This window comes from Hippichthys cyanospilos, chromosome 18 (genome assembly GCF_059441005.1).
Source record: "Hippichthys cyanospilos isolate Australia breed blue-spotted pipefish chromosome 18, RoL_Hcya_1.0, whole genome shotgun sequence".
NCBI lineage: Eukaryota > Metazoa > Chordata > Actinopteri > Syngnathiformes > Syngnathidae > Hippichthys > Hippichthys cyanospilos.
The window spans coordinates 10,027,647-10,043,224 of NC_142386.1; the positions used below are offsets into that span (position 1 = coordinate 10,027,647).

The 15,578-nt window shown below is 36.5% G+C and overlaps 1 protein-coding gene across 1 annotated transcript in view; it reads left to right on the top strand.

Moving 5' to 3' along the window:
* The first annotated feature begins 221 nt into the window (after window positions 1-221).
* nlgn2b (neuroligin 2b) overlaps window positions 222-15,578 on the top strand; it is a 73,163-nt gene continuing 57,806 nt past the window's right edge. The window contains exon 1 of the mRNA XM_088440695.1: window positions 222-393. The gene's annotated coding sequence lies outside the window, so the exon portion shown is untranslated. The remainder of the gene's footprint in view (window positions 394-15,578) is intronic.

Here is a 15,578-nt window from a genome sequence, read left to right on the forward strand (position 1 = left end):
CATTGCGCGTGCGTCCATTTGTTTTTTGTTTTTTTTTCTTTCTCCGGTGCGAATCATTCTCTCGTCTGAATTTCAACATTAAAAAAGTGCGATCTTGAAAACATATCAGCGTGCTGTCTGAGCAGAATGAGAGGAGGCGGAGGGGAGGAGGAAGACCGGGCTGCTGTGTGTTTTTTTTTTTTTTTTTTGGGGTGGGGGGGTGGGGGGTTGGAAACGCCGGACGGAACCCGGGAAGGTGTGCTGGTGATGTGCGAATGCCTGTGAGTCTCCTGAGAAATAATCACATTCACGCAAGAAATGGCCTAGTTACAAACACCCGAGGATACTACTAAAGGGACTTGAACTCGGTTAGGACCGCCGTCATCCTCGGAAATGCGCCGCTGTTTTCTGAAGGTAAGACATATGTTGAGCAACCATCGACCCCCCGGTGAGACGTTTGCGGACTATCTTGGACGTTCATGTGTGCGCAATCCGCACCGCTCTGCTGGTGACTTAGCACATTGCGCACCTTTAGTGCATCTTGGCGCACTGTCACCATTGGGGGCAATGGGATTTTGAGCTAGAATCACTTTGTTGTCACATAGCACAGATCGAGTCATGTCTTTTCCCGTGGGAAGCTCGAGCTCGGCCTTGCCTGTTGATAAAGTGTCACATCTTCACAGCAGCCCGCTCCTTCATCTATTCAATACCCGGTCGCTGTCACTATACTCCTAAACGGCGAATTTATTTACCACTACATGGGAAGGTAAATTATCATCATGCATTATGCCACAAACAAGCTCGCTTCCCCCAAATAAGAACACATGAATCAATCATCTTCAATCAGAATGTGTCAGACCTCACTTGGATGATGATGATGTCTTCCCTGGTGGAAAACATCATAAACTCTGAGACTGACACAGTGGAAACACACAGACACACAAAGCCAGTGTCCTACAGGATCCAGACAGGGAATTAAATGCACAGTCGCTGATGATCCAGGGAGGGCTCCATTAATATTCAGTGCTGGTTGGCCAGGGCTTGGTTAATGGTAGACAACAAGACCTCTGTTCTGACAGGTCATTGATTGAAATGGTGTATTTCAAATTTGTGAGGATAAAGTTGGCTGTTGTCATTATTTAATGGAAAAGCTTGCATCCTTAAACTTCACTAATGGGTCAAGATTCAACACCTTTAGTGACTACAAATGGCATAGATAGTACAACCCCCCTCCTCGAAAAAAAAAAAAAAAGTCTCTTATGAAAACCCCGAGCATAGCAACTCTATTTTTTAAAACAACAGTTCTCAAATCTATTTGGCTAATATGTGGTTAGGACATTTTTTGTCATTTCCCATAAGCATATATCAATCAACTTTCTCAAAATGTTAACTTTATTTGTTTTTACAAGGTTTTTACAGTTTTTTGGTTAGTCAGAAATGGAAAATTAACTTAGTACCTGAAATTTAAAACAAAAAATCAATCTTTATTTAAATGAGAAACATTTTTGACAAACTGAACCATTTGATGTGGCGAAAAAATTAATAAGTTATTATTATGTAAATTGATGTGGAACATTAACACATAAGTACCTACACCTTGAACATTTTAACTTGAAGAAAAAAAGGATTAAACATTGTGATATATTTTTTTCTAAAACACATTAGTCATTAATGTGATGTAGAATTTTTTCGAAAGCATTTGAAAATGTCCCACACAGACTGTGACAATGGGGGTGCTGCTGCACCCCCTGGTGCTGTGGATTTGCAATTACACTTCACACGGCAAAAGAAAAGCATGTTCCCAAGGGTCATACGCAATCCTCTAACCACCCACACTCACACACACATACATACAATTTGAGAAGGACCACCTTATTCGAATAGGATACACAGACAGAAAAAAAAAAAAACATCATCATGCCAACAACATGTACAAAATGACATTTCATTGGCTGATGTGTGGGAAGTGTCTGAAAAGACTTGTTTGTAATATGCCCTCCCACACAACAAATTTCCAAGTTTCCTGTATTATTGATCGACTAACTGAGATTATACCCACAGACGAGAGAGCAACCTTGTCAGATGTCGAGCGTTTATTCCGTTCCCACGGCGATGTACAGCGTATTTAAACATACACAACAAACCACTTAAACAACATGACACCAAGATGAAAATTTCATCAGCACGCTCTTTCGCCGCCGAATACTTTGTCCTACACTTCTATTGATTTCAGAAGGCCATGAATTTTAAAAACAAGGCACAGATCATAGATTTGGTCGTAGATGAAATGGGCCTTTTATCTGCTCTCTGATGCTGCATTACTATGTGGTTTAATGGAAAATTTCAATTTTAGGACCAATGAGCCTTGTTATGAGACAAAAATGCACCGGTATAAAAAAATATACTGTCTTAGCTGCTTGCCCTGATGGCTGTTATGTGCTGAATGTCCATAAACCACCTGCATTAAGCACTTGTCCTTAAAAAAAAAAAGATCTAACATGAAACATTACACAGCAAATGTGACTCCTCTGATGTTACCGATATCTGTAGAACGAGATTTTCAAACTGCGCTACGCTGACTCTCTAGAGGCACACAAAAGAATCAGTGAATTAATTTCAACTATAATTACGTCATTTAAAACAGCGGCAGTCAATTCATTTTAGTTATAGTTTTCTTCCAAGTGTCGCTACGACTGTGAAACTTTGGTTTCCTAATATTGTGACTGTTAGGTCGGTCTAATTAAATCTTTTAAAAATTGATTATCCTAATGATCATTCGATCAAATGATCGAGTAATCACCAGGTTTTTTTCTTTTAATAAGTTGATTATCTTCAACAATATTCATTGAGTAAACTTGAGAGTGGAGCTGCCTGTTAGCTACTAGTAAGTCAATAACTTCCTGTTTTTCTTCATCTTCTTCTTGACGAGCAGACTGGGTACATTTTGAGCTTGACTGCCCCCTACTGATTGAAATATGATCATTTCCAACCAAGTTGCTAAAGACCGTTTATATTGACAAGTAATATTTTTAGATAATATAGCCCTAGTGCTTTTTAGAAGCTCCATGTGCTCATGCTGTCTTAAATACAAGTCTGCTAAGTCATAAGTCACAAAGTGCTTTGAAGCACACAAATACCATCAGCCATTCAGCCACTAGGTGGTGCACTATGACAAGCAATGGAGGTGTATGTTATGACTGCCTTTCCATAAGTGTTTTAATGATAATAATAGTAAAATAATAATAACAATAATACATTTTATTTATGGGCGCCTTTCAAGGCACTCAAGGTTACTGCACAACACAATTAAATGCAGTGCAAATAAAATAAGGCACAAATGAAAATGACACAATATACAAAATGCATTGAAATGAATGAGCAGTCCAGAATAGTTTATTCAAACACCTAATCTTTTGGTTTTTGGAATTATGCATCCTGCATGTTATAAATAGAGTGCATTTTTGGTATAGTTCAGTTGTGTTTCACTTTGTAGCATACTACGATAAATTTTAATTTTTAAACGTTTTTTTAAAACCACAATGCTGCAACTTTCTTAAGGAGGAGATTTGTCAAGTATTCCACTTGCACTTGTGTGGAACTTTGCTTATTTAAACTCCAATTTGTATATCATTGTTACAAATTTCATCATGCATCAGGTTGCAAGACTGACTTAGGTTGCTTCTTCAGAATATTCTTTCTTTTTCTAGCTTTGCTGTTTCAATTACACTTTTGACAGAAGGTTGAACAGTAACAGTGGGAGATACCGAGGCGATGCCTAACAAAAATTATGCTTTCATTCCAATTAGGACAAACGAGTTAGATTCCCATTATTGCTCTAATAATACAATGATTCAGTCATAGATGCGATAATAGCAACTGAGCCATGGTCTGCTATTTGTATGCTAGTAATCCTGTTTTTATATGTGCTTCTCTATCCACCCCTCCTCCCATCATCTGTGAAGTAAATGTCACATCACTGTGAGTTATGGTCCAGTCACTCATTGGCATGACACATAGATACTGTATATCACAATTGAGAAAGTCCACTAGTGTCCTCATATGACCACTCTTTGGTCCGTCAAGTGCGATCTTGAAAGCGTTAGATTCCTCTTGTGTTTACCAATTATCAATGAACGCACGATAAGTTCCTAACATCTTTCCATGTGTTTGTTGCTGATGCATCATGTCCCCATGGGAACAGTCTCTGCCAGCTACCATGTGCTGCATGATTTTTTTCAAAAGCTAACTATATTCTGATTCATTGGTTGCAGTCTCTCTCATGGGGATCGGAAATGTATATTTCAGCGTGAAAATATTAGGACAAAGAAAGCTGAGGAGGTTAGAATGACCCAGAGCTCTGTCAAGTCATGACCAGGGAGGAGAAAGCAAAAAAGCTTGACCTGACCCATTATGTGTCTGCGAGTGAAGTGAAGCTAGAAAAACACCAGCGCCAACGCCATGGTAACCATGTTGTGTAAGCTGTTTTCAACAATATCACATAACAAGCGTCCATGCGATGAGCCTGGAAAGAATAGGGTGCCAAACTCCTACAAAACAAAACAAACAAACAAGAAAACATAACAAAACTTGAGCTTTCGCCTCAAGTTCATGATTTATTTTATTTATTGATTTGTTTTTTGAATCAGTGACAGCTTTTTTGGCCATTTATTACAAATCCGGGATTACTTCTGTGAAGCAGATAAAGAGAACCCACCAATTTGGCCAGGTTTTCCAAACTACGAATCAGAGGCCATTTGCAGCCTGCCATCATCATTTTGGCGGCCTGCGGCATATGTGAAAAAAAAAATATTTTGACAAGGGCCCAAATGCAGTTTAAAATAGTAATAAATAATACTAAATAAAAAAAAAACTAATTTGCTTTGATTGAGCAGTTTTTTTTTTTAATAACTACATGACAGGCATTGTGAAATTACTTGATTTATTAATGTTTATCGTACTATTATTCTTATGCTTTTATTTTTATTATTTATATTATCGACTTTGATCATTTCATTAAAATAAATAATAATAATAATAAAAAGGGCCTTACATCTTTCTACTTTTGTTTATGGGATCCTCAGGGAAAATTTTTTGGACCCCCCAGACCTAGACAGTACTGAAGTTGACTACGTGGCACGGAACAACACTTTTGATCTTCAGATCATTTGTCATTCGTCATAAACCATAAAGTAGAACAAATAAATACATTTCACCAAAATGCGGTTCGGTAGAGCAGTGGTTAGCATGTCTGCCTCACAGTTCAGGGACCCGAGCCCAGGTGGGTTCTCTCCAGGCTCTCCGGCTTCCTCCCAAATTTCAAAAATCCTGTATGGCTTGTGAATTGGCCACTCTAAATTGTCCTTATTTGATTGGGTGTGTAAATGGTTGGTTGTCTCTGTGTGCCCTGCAATTGATTGGCAAACAGTTCATGGTGTCGCTCGCCTATTGCCCATAGACAGCTGGGATAGGAACCAGCAGGCCTGTGGCCCAAATGAGAATAAGTGGCCCCAGAAAATGGATGGATTTGATCACAATTTACAATTGCCACCACCCCCTGTTCTGATGTCATCAGTGACTCAATTTCTTACCTTTCCGTCTTCCTTCACCTTGTTCACCTCCTCCTCTTGCTTCTTCAACTCAATTTCTTCCTTTCTCTTCTTACTTTAATTCTCACTCTTCTCACTCATCCTGCTCCCTCCATTGTACTCCACACCAGAAGCTCATCTGTGACTCATTTACAGTGCTCAGACTGATTGCAAAGCTAAGTTTTTTTTAGGAAAATGTATACACTATTTTTTGCATGTGTTGTATCTAATTTGTCACTCAGAATCCCCCCTTAAATTGGGCATAAAGTCTAGACTTAAGCAAAAATGTATGACCTACCTGGAAATTTTTATCAACAGTAGGGAACAACTGTGGGATAATAAGCAGTTTTGATTGTAGTCATTATTTTTTCCTGATTTTCAGAAGACAGAAAATAATAGGATGTGTATGTTTTCAAGAATAATCTCTGCGGCAATTGGTTTACCAGTTGGACTGCAAATTAGTTGAGATTCAATTTTGCCTCAATTGCTTCAAGACATGATTAGTCACAACAATTCCACGGTCTCATTTTGGTGTGATAAATAAATCAATTGATTACTCTGCCCATTTCCAATACACATACATGACTATTGTTATTTTAAGCTTGTGATTGTTTTAATTGTCATTGAGGGAGCGTGAACTAACTGGTTTTAAATAGCTACTTAGTCATATTCTCTACAGCATTTAACTCAATTGTGGTGCGGAATGTAGTATTACAGTTTGCATTCTACTCTATCTTAATTTTGTGTTCTCATGTTGACTGAAGCAAGTAGTGCAAATAAACACCGTCTCCCCAGTTGTATAAACGTATTAGATGAGTATCCAAGAAATGTAACGCAAGATCACATTTACGCCGAGCGACCTAAAAGTGGTTTAACCACACAATAATTGAAGTGAAACACATGGTCCCATATCTTGTTAAAAATAAAGAAATACTCCTCTCACAGACAACCGGGCACTTTTACAATATTACCTCTGATCTGCTTAGCAAAATCAATTTCTTCTAATTAGGGGTGAAATGTGTTATAGATGATTATATTAGAGAGCAGCATGGGATTTGCTGAGTGTAATTCGGGGGGCTTGAATGATTGGTACGTCAGCTACAGTATAAAACACAAGACGGAAGCAAGTGCACGAAGCCAACACAACAACCACAATTAGTGGAATTGTTAAGACTGATGATTTTAGCATTGCTCACAAAGTCATAAAAATAAAAACATATACAAGCACCAAAACGTTTTTGGCTGAGAGTTATCTGAGTTATTGCTGTTGATAGATTTATTGTATAATTTGGCACTATTTTGGAAAACTTTAATCAAACTGGCATAGTTTCCAAGGTAAAAGCCATTATTTGTCCAAACATAGATACAATAAGCTATTTTGTACCAAATAAATGTCCTCACAATATGCATGTATCAAAATATTTTACGATTTGTTTTCATCTGTAGTGTAGTTATATTTTAGCATATTTTCTGCTCATGAGCTTATTTGTCTCTTGAGGGTCACATTTTATCACATCTTCCCATTTCATTGACTCCAATGTTGATTATACTGATAACGGAAACTAATGTGTGAACTAGTAATATAAAATCAAAAATGCTTTAAAACTAATATAAAACTAGATTAAATGAGCAAAAATGTCATTCCATCCTAAAGATATATATATTTTTTCTTTTTTACATCTTTTAAGAGTCCGAACATTCAATCCAAGGTGCTAATTTATATTTTCAATTTCAAAAGGTCAAAAAATGGCTGGTAAAAAAAATATATATATTGGGATTGAAGGAGTGGATATTGCATGAGCCATGTTTTTACATTAGTGTTGCTATACATTCATAATTACAAATGAACCAAGGTTAGTCATTTAAGACATTTTGTTTAATCTTTTAATCTTTTACATATTAGCTAGTGAATTTTTTTAAAATAGCACTGAACAAAGGCACTTTGTTTAAAAAACTAAAATCAATGCTAAAATAAAATAATACTAAGGTAAAAAAAAACATAAAAGCATTTTTAAAACAATCAAACCTAATATATATATATATATATATATATATATATATATATATATATATATATATATATATATATATATATATATTAAAATTAAGATAAACAAAATCAAAACAGAAAAGAAAACGAACAAAAATTATTATAATTATATTATTACAACCTTCATTACGTTCCAATAGAATTATAGCTTTTTTTTCCCATGCATTTCCACTCCTAAACCATAAGCAATGCTCTTGTTGTATTTCAATACTATAATTCACTCTGACACATACAACAAATGAGATGGCCTGATGCACTAGATTTTATGGGACAGATGAATTTGAGAATTATGGGAAACTGTGTGCATGTACTAGTATATACAACCCATAACAGGAGGACTGACATAAATAATAAAAGCAGTTTGGCAGATCATGCAGACTCCTTTAATTACATAGCTACAGGGTGAGTTGAAGGCTTTGAACCCAGTGATCCATCTCAGCTACCAGTATACTTCCATCTATCATGTTTGAAATCAAAATTTCACCTCCTCTTTTTCCCACGTCTGGGACGTTCACTCTGGGCCACTTTTACAAACTGTTGTTTGTTCACTCATTTATTCATCAACAAGAGCGTTTTGAAGATTGAAAACACAAATTGTTGTTGTTTGAAAGCAGGTCGAATCACTGACAGATGCACCTTACAATAACAGATGTGTGCATTAATAAAATGTTCGTCATTCAGAAGTGGTGAAAACTGCTATTTTATTGCGTGCACCACCAAGCCACAACGTTCAACAGTGTGTTTTTCTTTTCTGCTGCTGTCAGTCGGAACATTTCCACAATTTGCAGCATTAATGATTGACATGTCAAATATTTTCAGGTTGCCTGACCCAATATAAGTTAAGATGAAATGAGACAGGATAAGATGCTGTTTATTGTCAGTACACCTGCACAAGTACAAAGCAATGAAATTTATTAGGCTCGAACCTTCCAAGAAACATACAAAGACAATGACTAACAAGGGATGCGAGATGGCAAATCCTTTTGGATTGTGGGACAAAAACAGCTCTCCGAGAACTTAGATGAGAAAAAAAAAACACAAGGGGTGAGGGAGGCGATATAAAACAAGTCCTCCGCCATGTCCACAGCAAAGGCTGTAGGGTTTGCATTAGGGTTTAGCAGGATTCCTCCCCCAGGGAGTCCAGATAAAAATTGTTTTGGGAACAGGCCGACAAAAAGTGTGGTTGACCTTGAGGATTTAGCAATTAGCCAAATTAGCTTCAGTTCCTCGAGATGATACTTCAACTTCTTTATGGTGATGACCAGTTTTTCAGGAGGATTCTACAACCGCATCCAATTTGCTTCTTTTTATAAAATTATTTCTGTACTGTACATATTTGAAGCAGCGCAAGCTGTGGCACCAAAATCTGTATTAAAATATCATGTCATATTATTCAACTCCCCTCAGAGTGCTTCCCCACTGTAGGAGGAAAACTCTTTGCCACATTTTGGTATACAAATCATCTAAGCAGAATACATCACACACGTCTTAGTGCTCTACTTCTACGAAGTCATCACCAGTGCAGCAAGCTCATCTCATCTTTCAAGGTATGCGCTCAGTTCAACATGACAGGCCTCTTAAGGCAACATTTAAATTTCAGCAGCTACTTGTTAGTGTGTGTGCGCGCGCTGGAATTGTGTTGCAAAGAAAGATGCATCTTCTAAAATGTCGGTCAAAAGTGCTTCGGGATGAACCACTCAAGCAGGTTCATGCTTCAGACTAGCATCTTCCCGGTTATAAAGTAAAATTGTCTGCTTTTAAAGGATTAGGCAGATGTTGGTTTGCTCATTTTCACAGACAGTGTGATTAATTGTGAATACAATGTATTGGTTATCAGTAATGATTGGAGCTATTCATGAATCGGTGAGATGGATGAGGAATCACAATTTTTGGATTTGAGTGGGAATGAATCATTGCTAATTGTCACATGTCCTTGTCTCAGAGGTAAAAATGGCAACACGTGTGATGCCAAGGCTTGACAATATTGTTCTTTTCTCCATTTTTCTTTGTTTTGAAGTTTTGCTAATGTACTGTATGACTTCCTTTGAGGAGCAACCTTTTTAATTTTGTGGAGCATTTTAAGCACCGCAATTGATTTGAAGAAATCTGCTGTAGTGTAATTTTGCAAACATCTATTGACCAGACCATACATGTTAAAATGAAAACTCTAATGTGAAGCAAAGTAATAACATTACTGATTTTGTAAACTTCATTATTATACTGTTTTCCTTTTGTTTTATCTTTTATTATAATGTCCTAATATATTTCTAACCTCATTAGTTAAATCACCTTTGGTTCCGGTGGTGTTTAGTGCAAGTTCGGTGAAAATGAAATATGCAATCAATTCTCACCATGAACTGATCATAATAAATGTAATTGCTAGTCAATCTGGTGACTGGTAGTTGTGTTAGCATTTAGCATTTGCTAAATTATTATCTTGGATGTCAGTTCAAACATGCTAAACTGATGGTGAAGTGTAAAAATAAGAATTTTCATCTTTTTTTTCAATTTCAGGCACGTTGCACTTGGTTATTTTTTCTGTTTTAGACTAAGCTGTAACACGTATAGACATACAGTGGGCCCCCGGGTTACGAACTTAATCCGTTCAGCGGCTACGCTCGTATCTCGAATTGCTCGTATAGCGGGCAATCCAAACCCATGTTAATTCGTGAATGCGTGCAACGCGCGCCGAAGCCTTAGGTAAAAACGACACACTGTATACATATATTAAAATTGAGTGACATATTCTGCTGTACACTTGCATTATATAATAAACACAAAGGATAAATAGCTTTTACCTTTGAAACGACGAGACTTGAGCTGGGTGTAAGCAGAGGGGGGCAGAGTCCAATGCTCAAAATTAACACGGTGATGGATATGCTATTGGTCTTACAGTGTTACAGTAACTCTTTCAGTCAGGGTGCAAATCACGCAGATACTAAAACATCATCCTCTTATTTCTTTCTTTACCGCTGCTAGTAATTTTAGAAGCTATGTCTAACAGATAAAGTTTGCAAAGTCTTCACAACATTCCGTTTTTCACTAATTTTCTCTCCTTCCTTCCATCCTGTCCCATCAAGCTAGATAAAGGCGTTCGGCCAATAGCATATCGGCATTTCTGTGATTGACGTGTGACGCCGGCCAATAGCATCTCCGTGAGTGAGACCGGGTGACCTTAATCGACCAATAGCATATTCGCATCTCCGTGACTGACTGATAATTATTCGCACTTTTTTTTTAAACGGTTGGAATGTATTGACAATTAATTAAAAAAAAAAACACACATTTAAACCAATGACAATTCTTTGTCCTGCAATTGGCACATTTAATTTCATGTCAGCTGTTTTTCCCTTTAGCTGTACAAACACTACACTTAAATGGTAATATATTTAGACACCGTGAGTGAGACAGTCAGTGTGACGTTGTAAGACCAATAGCGTTCACGTAACTGCCACAAGTATCTACTGATGATTGATGATGTCGCTACTGTTGATTTTATTGACGCAATTAAACGAGAACATTTGTACATACTCAATGGCCGGCATGTCGAATTGCTCGCAAGGCGAGAGGTTTGTTCGTAAGCGGAGGACAAAAATCTCCCCGATCCACGCTCGTAAGGCGAATTGTTCGTAAATCAGGGTGCTCGTAAGCCGGGGGCCGACTGTACTTTATATTTATACAGCATAAAATTATAGTCAGCGCGTCGGCTGGGTTGGGGTTCTTTTTTCTAAGGGGGTTTGGTCAATTATAAAGCACTAATCTAACCCTTTTTTTGCTAGGCCCAGGTGTTGTTCCAGTGTAGTAAAATTTGTCCCCCCCCTGCAACTTGAGTTGACACAAGGCTATTTATGTTTATCAAATAAATAATACAATATTCCCACGTATCCTCTGCAATGCACGGTAGTAAAATTTAGAACAAAACAATAGGGCTGGTGAAATCTGATGGGACTCGGGACACAAGACAGAAAATCGGGACTGGTTAAAATGGAATAGCATTATTTTCCCTCAAGAGTCCAGATATTTGCTAGGTTAACTTAGCAATTAGCAAGGCTTCGTCTTCTTTTCTTGTCAGCTCTTTGTGCGAATGACTAAATGAGACTGAGTAAATGATTAGATGTATGGTTCTCATAGATCACTGGTGTTTAAACTACAGCCATTTGTGGCATTTTTCTGAGGCCTGCGCGAGACTAGGTACTATTTTGCTCGCTAGCCTCTGTGGCTTGTGGTTTCTCAGAGATATTAGCAAGTCTGCATTTTCGCTAGCCACAGTTTTGTTGTTGGATAATGGGGTTATGTGAAACCAAGTTATGCGTTCAATAAAACATTTTTTTTCATTTTAGCCCTGGCTTTATCAGATATAATATTTAACAATCTAGTGATTTTCTTGAAATTCCCAGCGTTTGAATTCTCTTTGCAATACACGGGACTATTCTGTGATTTCCCATCAGCGTGACAAACCTTGTTTTTCTGCCTTAAGGAAAAAAAAAAAAGTGTTTTACACCAGTGATCAAAAAAGTCATGAGTAAAAAACAGTATATGCAAAAAAAAATAATAAACAGAGAAAATATTAGATATTATTAGATATTAAATATTAAATATTAGAAAATATAAAGGTTTATTTAACTTCAATCCTTTTACATAATAATTTGATAACATTGTGTCGATGAACATTGAGTAGCTTTAGGTAAGTAATCATTAAGCCCACTGCACACACTGTACAGATAAAATGCCCCTTCACTCAAAGGTGCCGTTAATTATGATTTGTTTTATTTATTTGTTATTCCAATGCAAAATCAATAAATCATTGCTGTTGTTGGGCATTGTTAAATAAATAACTGTGCTATAAGAACACGATAATTGAATTTCTCATTACTGTCAGGGATGAACACATTTTATTAGGGTTCAGAAAGCATTGTGGACTGGGTTATATCACTTGTTATGCTGCACTCATTGTCACACCACAGTTATAACTACAAGAAAAAATAATTGCATTGAAAAACAGTAAATAAGAGCTCAATGCACGCCATATCTGCAGATGTGCCCATTTGCATTTGCAAGCTTAGTAAACAGGAGACGAATGCATTGCGTGCTGCTTTCTTAGTTTCATTCGTCTGAGCTCAATGTTTGATTTGCATTCACAATGACATTGATAAAACTGTAGAGTGCATATTTAAAAAAAGGCTGATCTCAATAAGAAGGTTGTGCTCAAAAACAATCGAACGAAACTACTGATGTGCAGAGGTGATTTGTTTCCGCAGTGACATAATAAAACATGCTGACCATACATGCTGTGGAAAATGGGTTTGAGTTTGACCACAACTCCAATCCATCAAACGACGATGAAATCAACCATTTTAAATCAAGGGCTTTGTAATTGGCTTCATACTAAGGCTGTCACTATCAAATCGTTTTTAAATCGATTATTCCATCAAATAAATGAGTAATAGCCACCCCCGCACCCCCAATTCTTCTTTTTTTTATGGTCTACTAAGGTTGAATGGGAGGTTGTTTTTTGTTTTTTTTTACTTTTTAAAATAATCTATTACGGTTGAACATGAGTTGAAGTGAGGTGGTTAACTATTCATTATTTCTAACACATATGCAATGTTAGGCAGCAGTAAAACACACCTGTGCTAAGTAGTTATTAATCTAAATGAGCACTACCACTAATTAGTACACCAATAACTATTTAAGGTCAACAAACAGTAACTACTATTTACTACACATATATTTACAGAATATGTATGTTACACTCGTAATGGTGTCCTAAAAGTCACCTGCACTCAATGCTTTAATAATATTGCATAAATGAAAAAGAGGGTGGAGCTGCATGTCAACTACAATGAGGTCAACAACTTCCTGTTCTTCTTCTTCTTGATGAGCAGACTGGGCATGTTTCATGTTAGGCTGCCATTTACTGGTTAAAATTTGAGCCACAAGACTGTCTTTGCATATGCCCCCCCGTCCCCCCATTCCTACTGTAGAATGCTTTATTCACTTTGCAAAAAGTAAATATTATTTTTGTCGCTGTTTTCTTAATTAGAAATGATATCACCCATTTTTTTTGCATAAATTCTAACCTCTTAAATAACATACAGACAATACTGTATTAAATAATTGTTGACAACATTCTCAAATTATGGCCCTCTCTTTTTTATCTGAGCCTGCAATTGAATGATGAAGAATGTCTTTTTTAATACCGTTCAATTAAAAAAGTAAATAGCACAATAGTTATTTACTTTTCTGTTTTTATTAAAACCCGAAAATGGACAGAATGAATGATACACCGATTTACAACGAAATGAAATCCCAAGAAGATTTTCCTGGTGGTTGTGCACCAGAATCCTCTCATGCGTGATATCTTTTATAAATTGACTATTAAATATTAAAACTTAGATTACGGGACAAACCAGAGCATGAATCTTTAAGCGCTATCTGAGATTTAGCCTGTGTTTTAACGTGTAGCCTCTTAAAATGTGACTCCTCGACACCAAACATCCATTAAATAATTAAATAAACAATGCTTACATTTTTCTTGTAATAATCAATACATTGAGTTTCATTAAAATTTGATGTGACGCAATTTATAAATGTAACTGCTCAATAAGCACCACAGGCGTTAATTAAGAAAAAACTATATAATCGTCTATCTAACTGACACACACAAAGCAAAATGTGCTGTATTTGTTTTCAGGACAAACAACATCTGCACGGGCTTTTTCTATTCTGCTATATGGTGTAATAGAACTTTTAAATTTCAATGATTGTTTAAAAATGACACTGTGAAACCAAATGTTAATTCTCAGCAAAAATTGTACACCAAACATTTAGGCATTTATTTAACTCAGTCAAGCTTATCTGAGCCTGCTGGACATGCTGCCCAATATTGTGAGAGAATGTCTGAATGCCTCATGTCTAACAAGTACACAAGGGAATAGCTTTCCATGTTTCAACAATATAACACCACAGTAACATAGAAGCATAGCCGTGTAACGTATTTATTTTTTATGAGCTTCCTTCCTTTTTATTATGACAGAATTATTAACATGCACAACAAATTGGCAGGCATAATATTGAGGTGCACCTTATCTTAACATATAAATAAATAATTCACCATGAGTCACTTTGGCACCTTGATGTGTGACGAAGGAGCTGAAAATATACAATAAGAAAACATACAAAGGAGGTGCATTTTTAGATCTGGAAAAAAAAAATGACTGACAGGTTCAATTTCTAAAAGGGACTCAGAGCGGTTTTTTTTTTTGTTAAAATAGATTTTGATGAAAAAAAGAAAGGAATTACTCTTGTCGACTGATTGCTCTTTGCATCTGTTTGTTTTAATAATAATTGGATGTTTTTAAATAACATATTTTCCTTCCAAGTGCCTTCTGATCTGAAACACACTTGGATACTGTTGATTTTAGAGAAAAACATAAATATATATACAGTATATATATATAAAAATGTTCTTGTTCTCACTTTTCATATCACAAAACCTGCGATTGGAACAGGGGTGTATTGACTTTTTTTAGCCGGTGTGTTTAGTGTGGTGGAAGGCAGCAGAGCTGTTGCTTGACGTTCTGCAAACCACTTAACCATGCGTGCCAACCTCATTCCTGCAACCCACCTCCATTTAGTCAGTTGTTTCCACACTCTCTTTCTCTCTGACATCTGCTCCTCCTCATCTTTTTGAAGCTGCCCTCGCCTTTTTCCTCATTTAACCTCACACTCACACTGTATTTATTTCCCTCTGACATCACAACTATAAGTTTACATCTTCCTTGTCAGTTTAGTTGTTAGCCTATTAGGTGACAAAAAATGTTAATTCATATCTGACCTTGATTAAACAACATGATTTCTTCATACCCATCATTACATGATTGGATTCTTTTTTTTTCACTAAAATTCAGGATGTACAGTAATTATTGGATCAATAATTGTTGACCCAATTTTGGTAAAAAAAT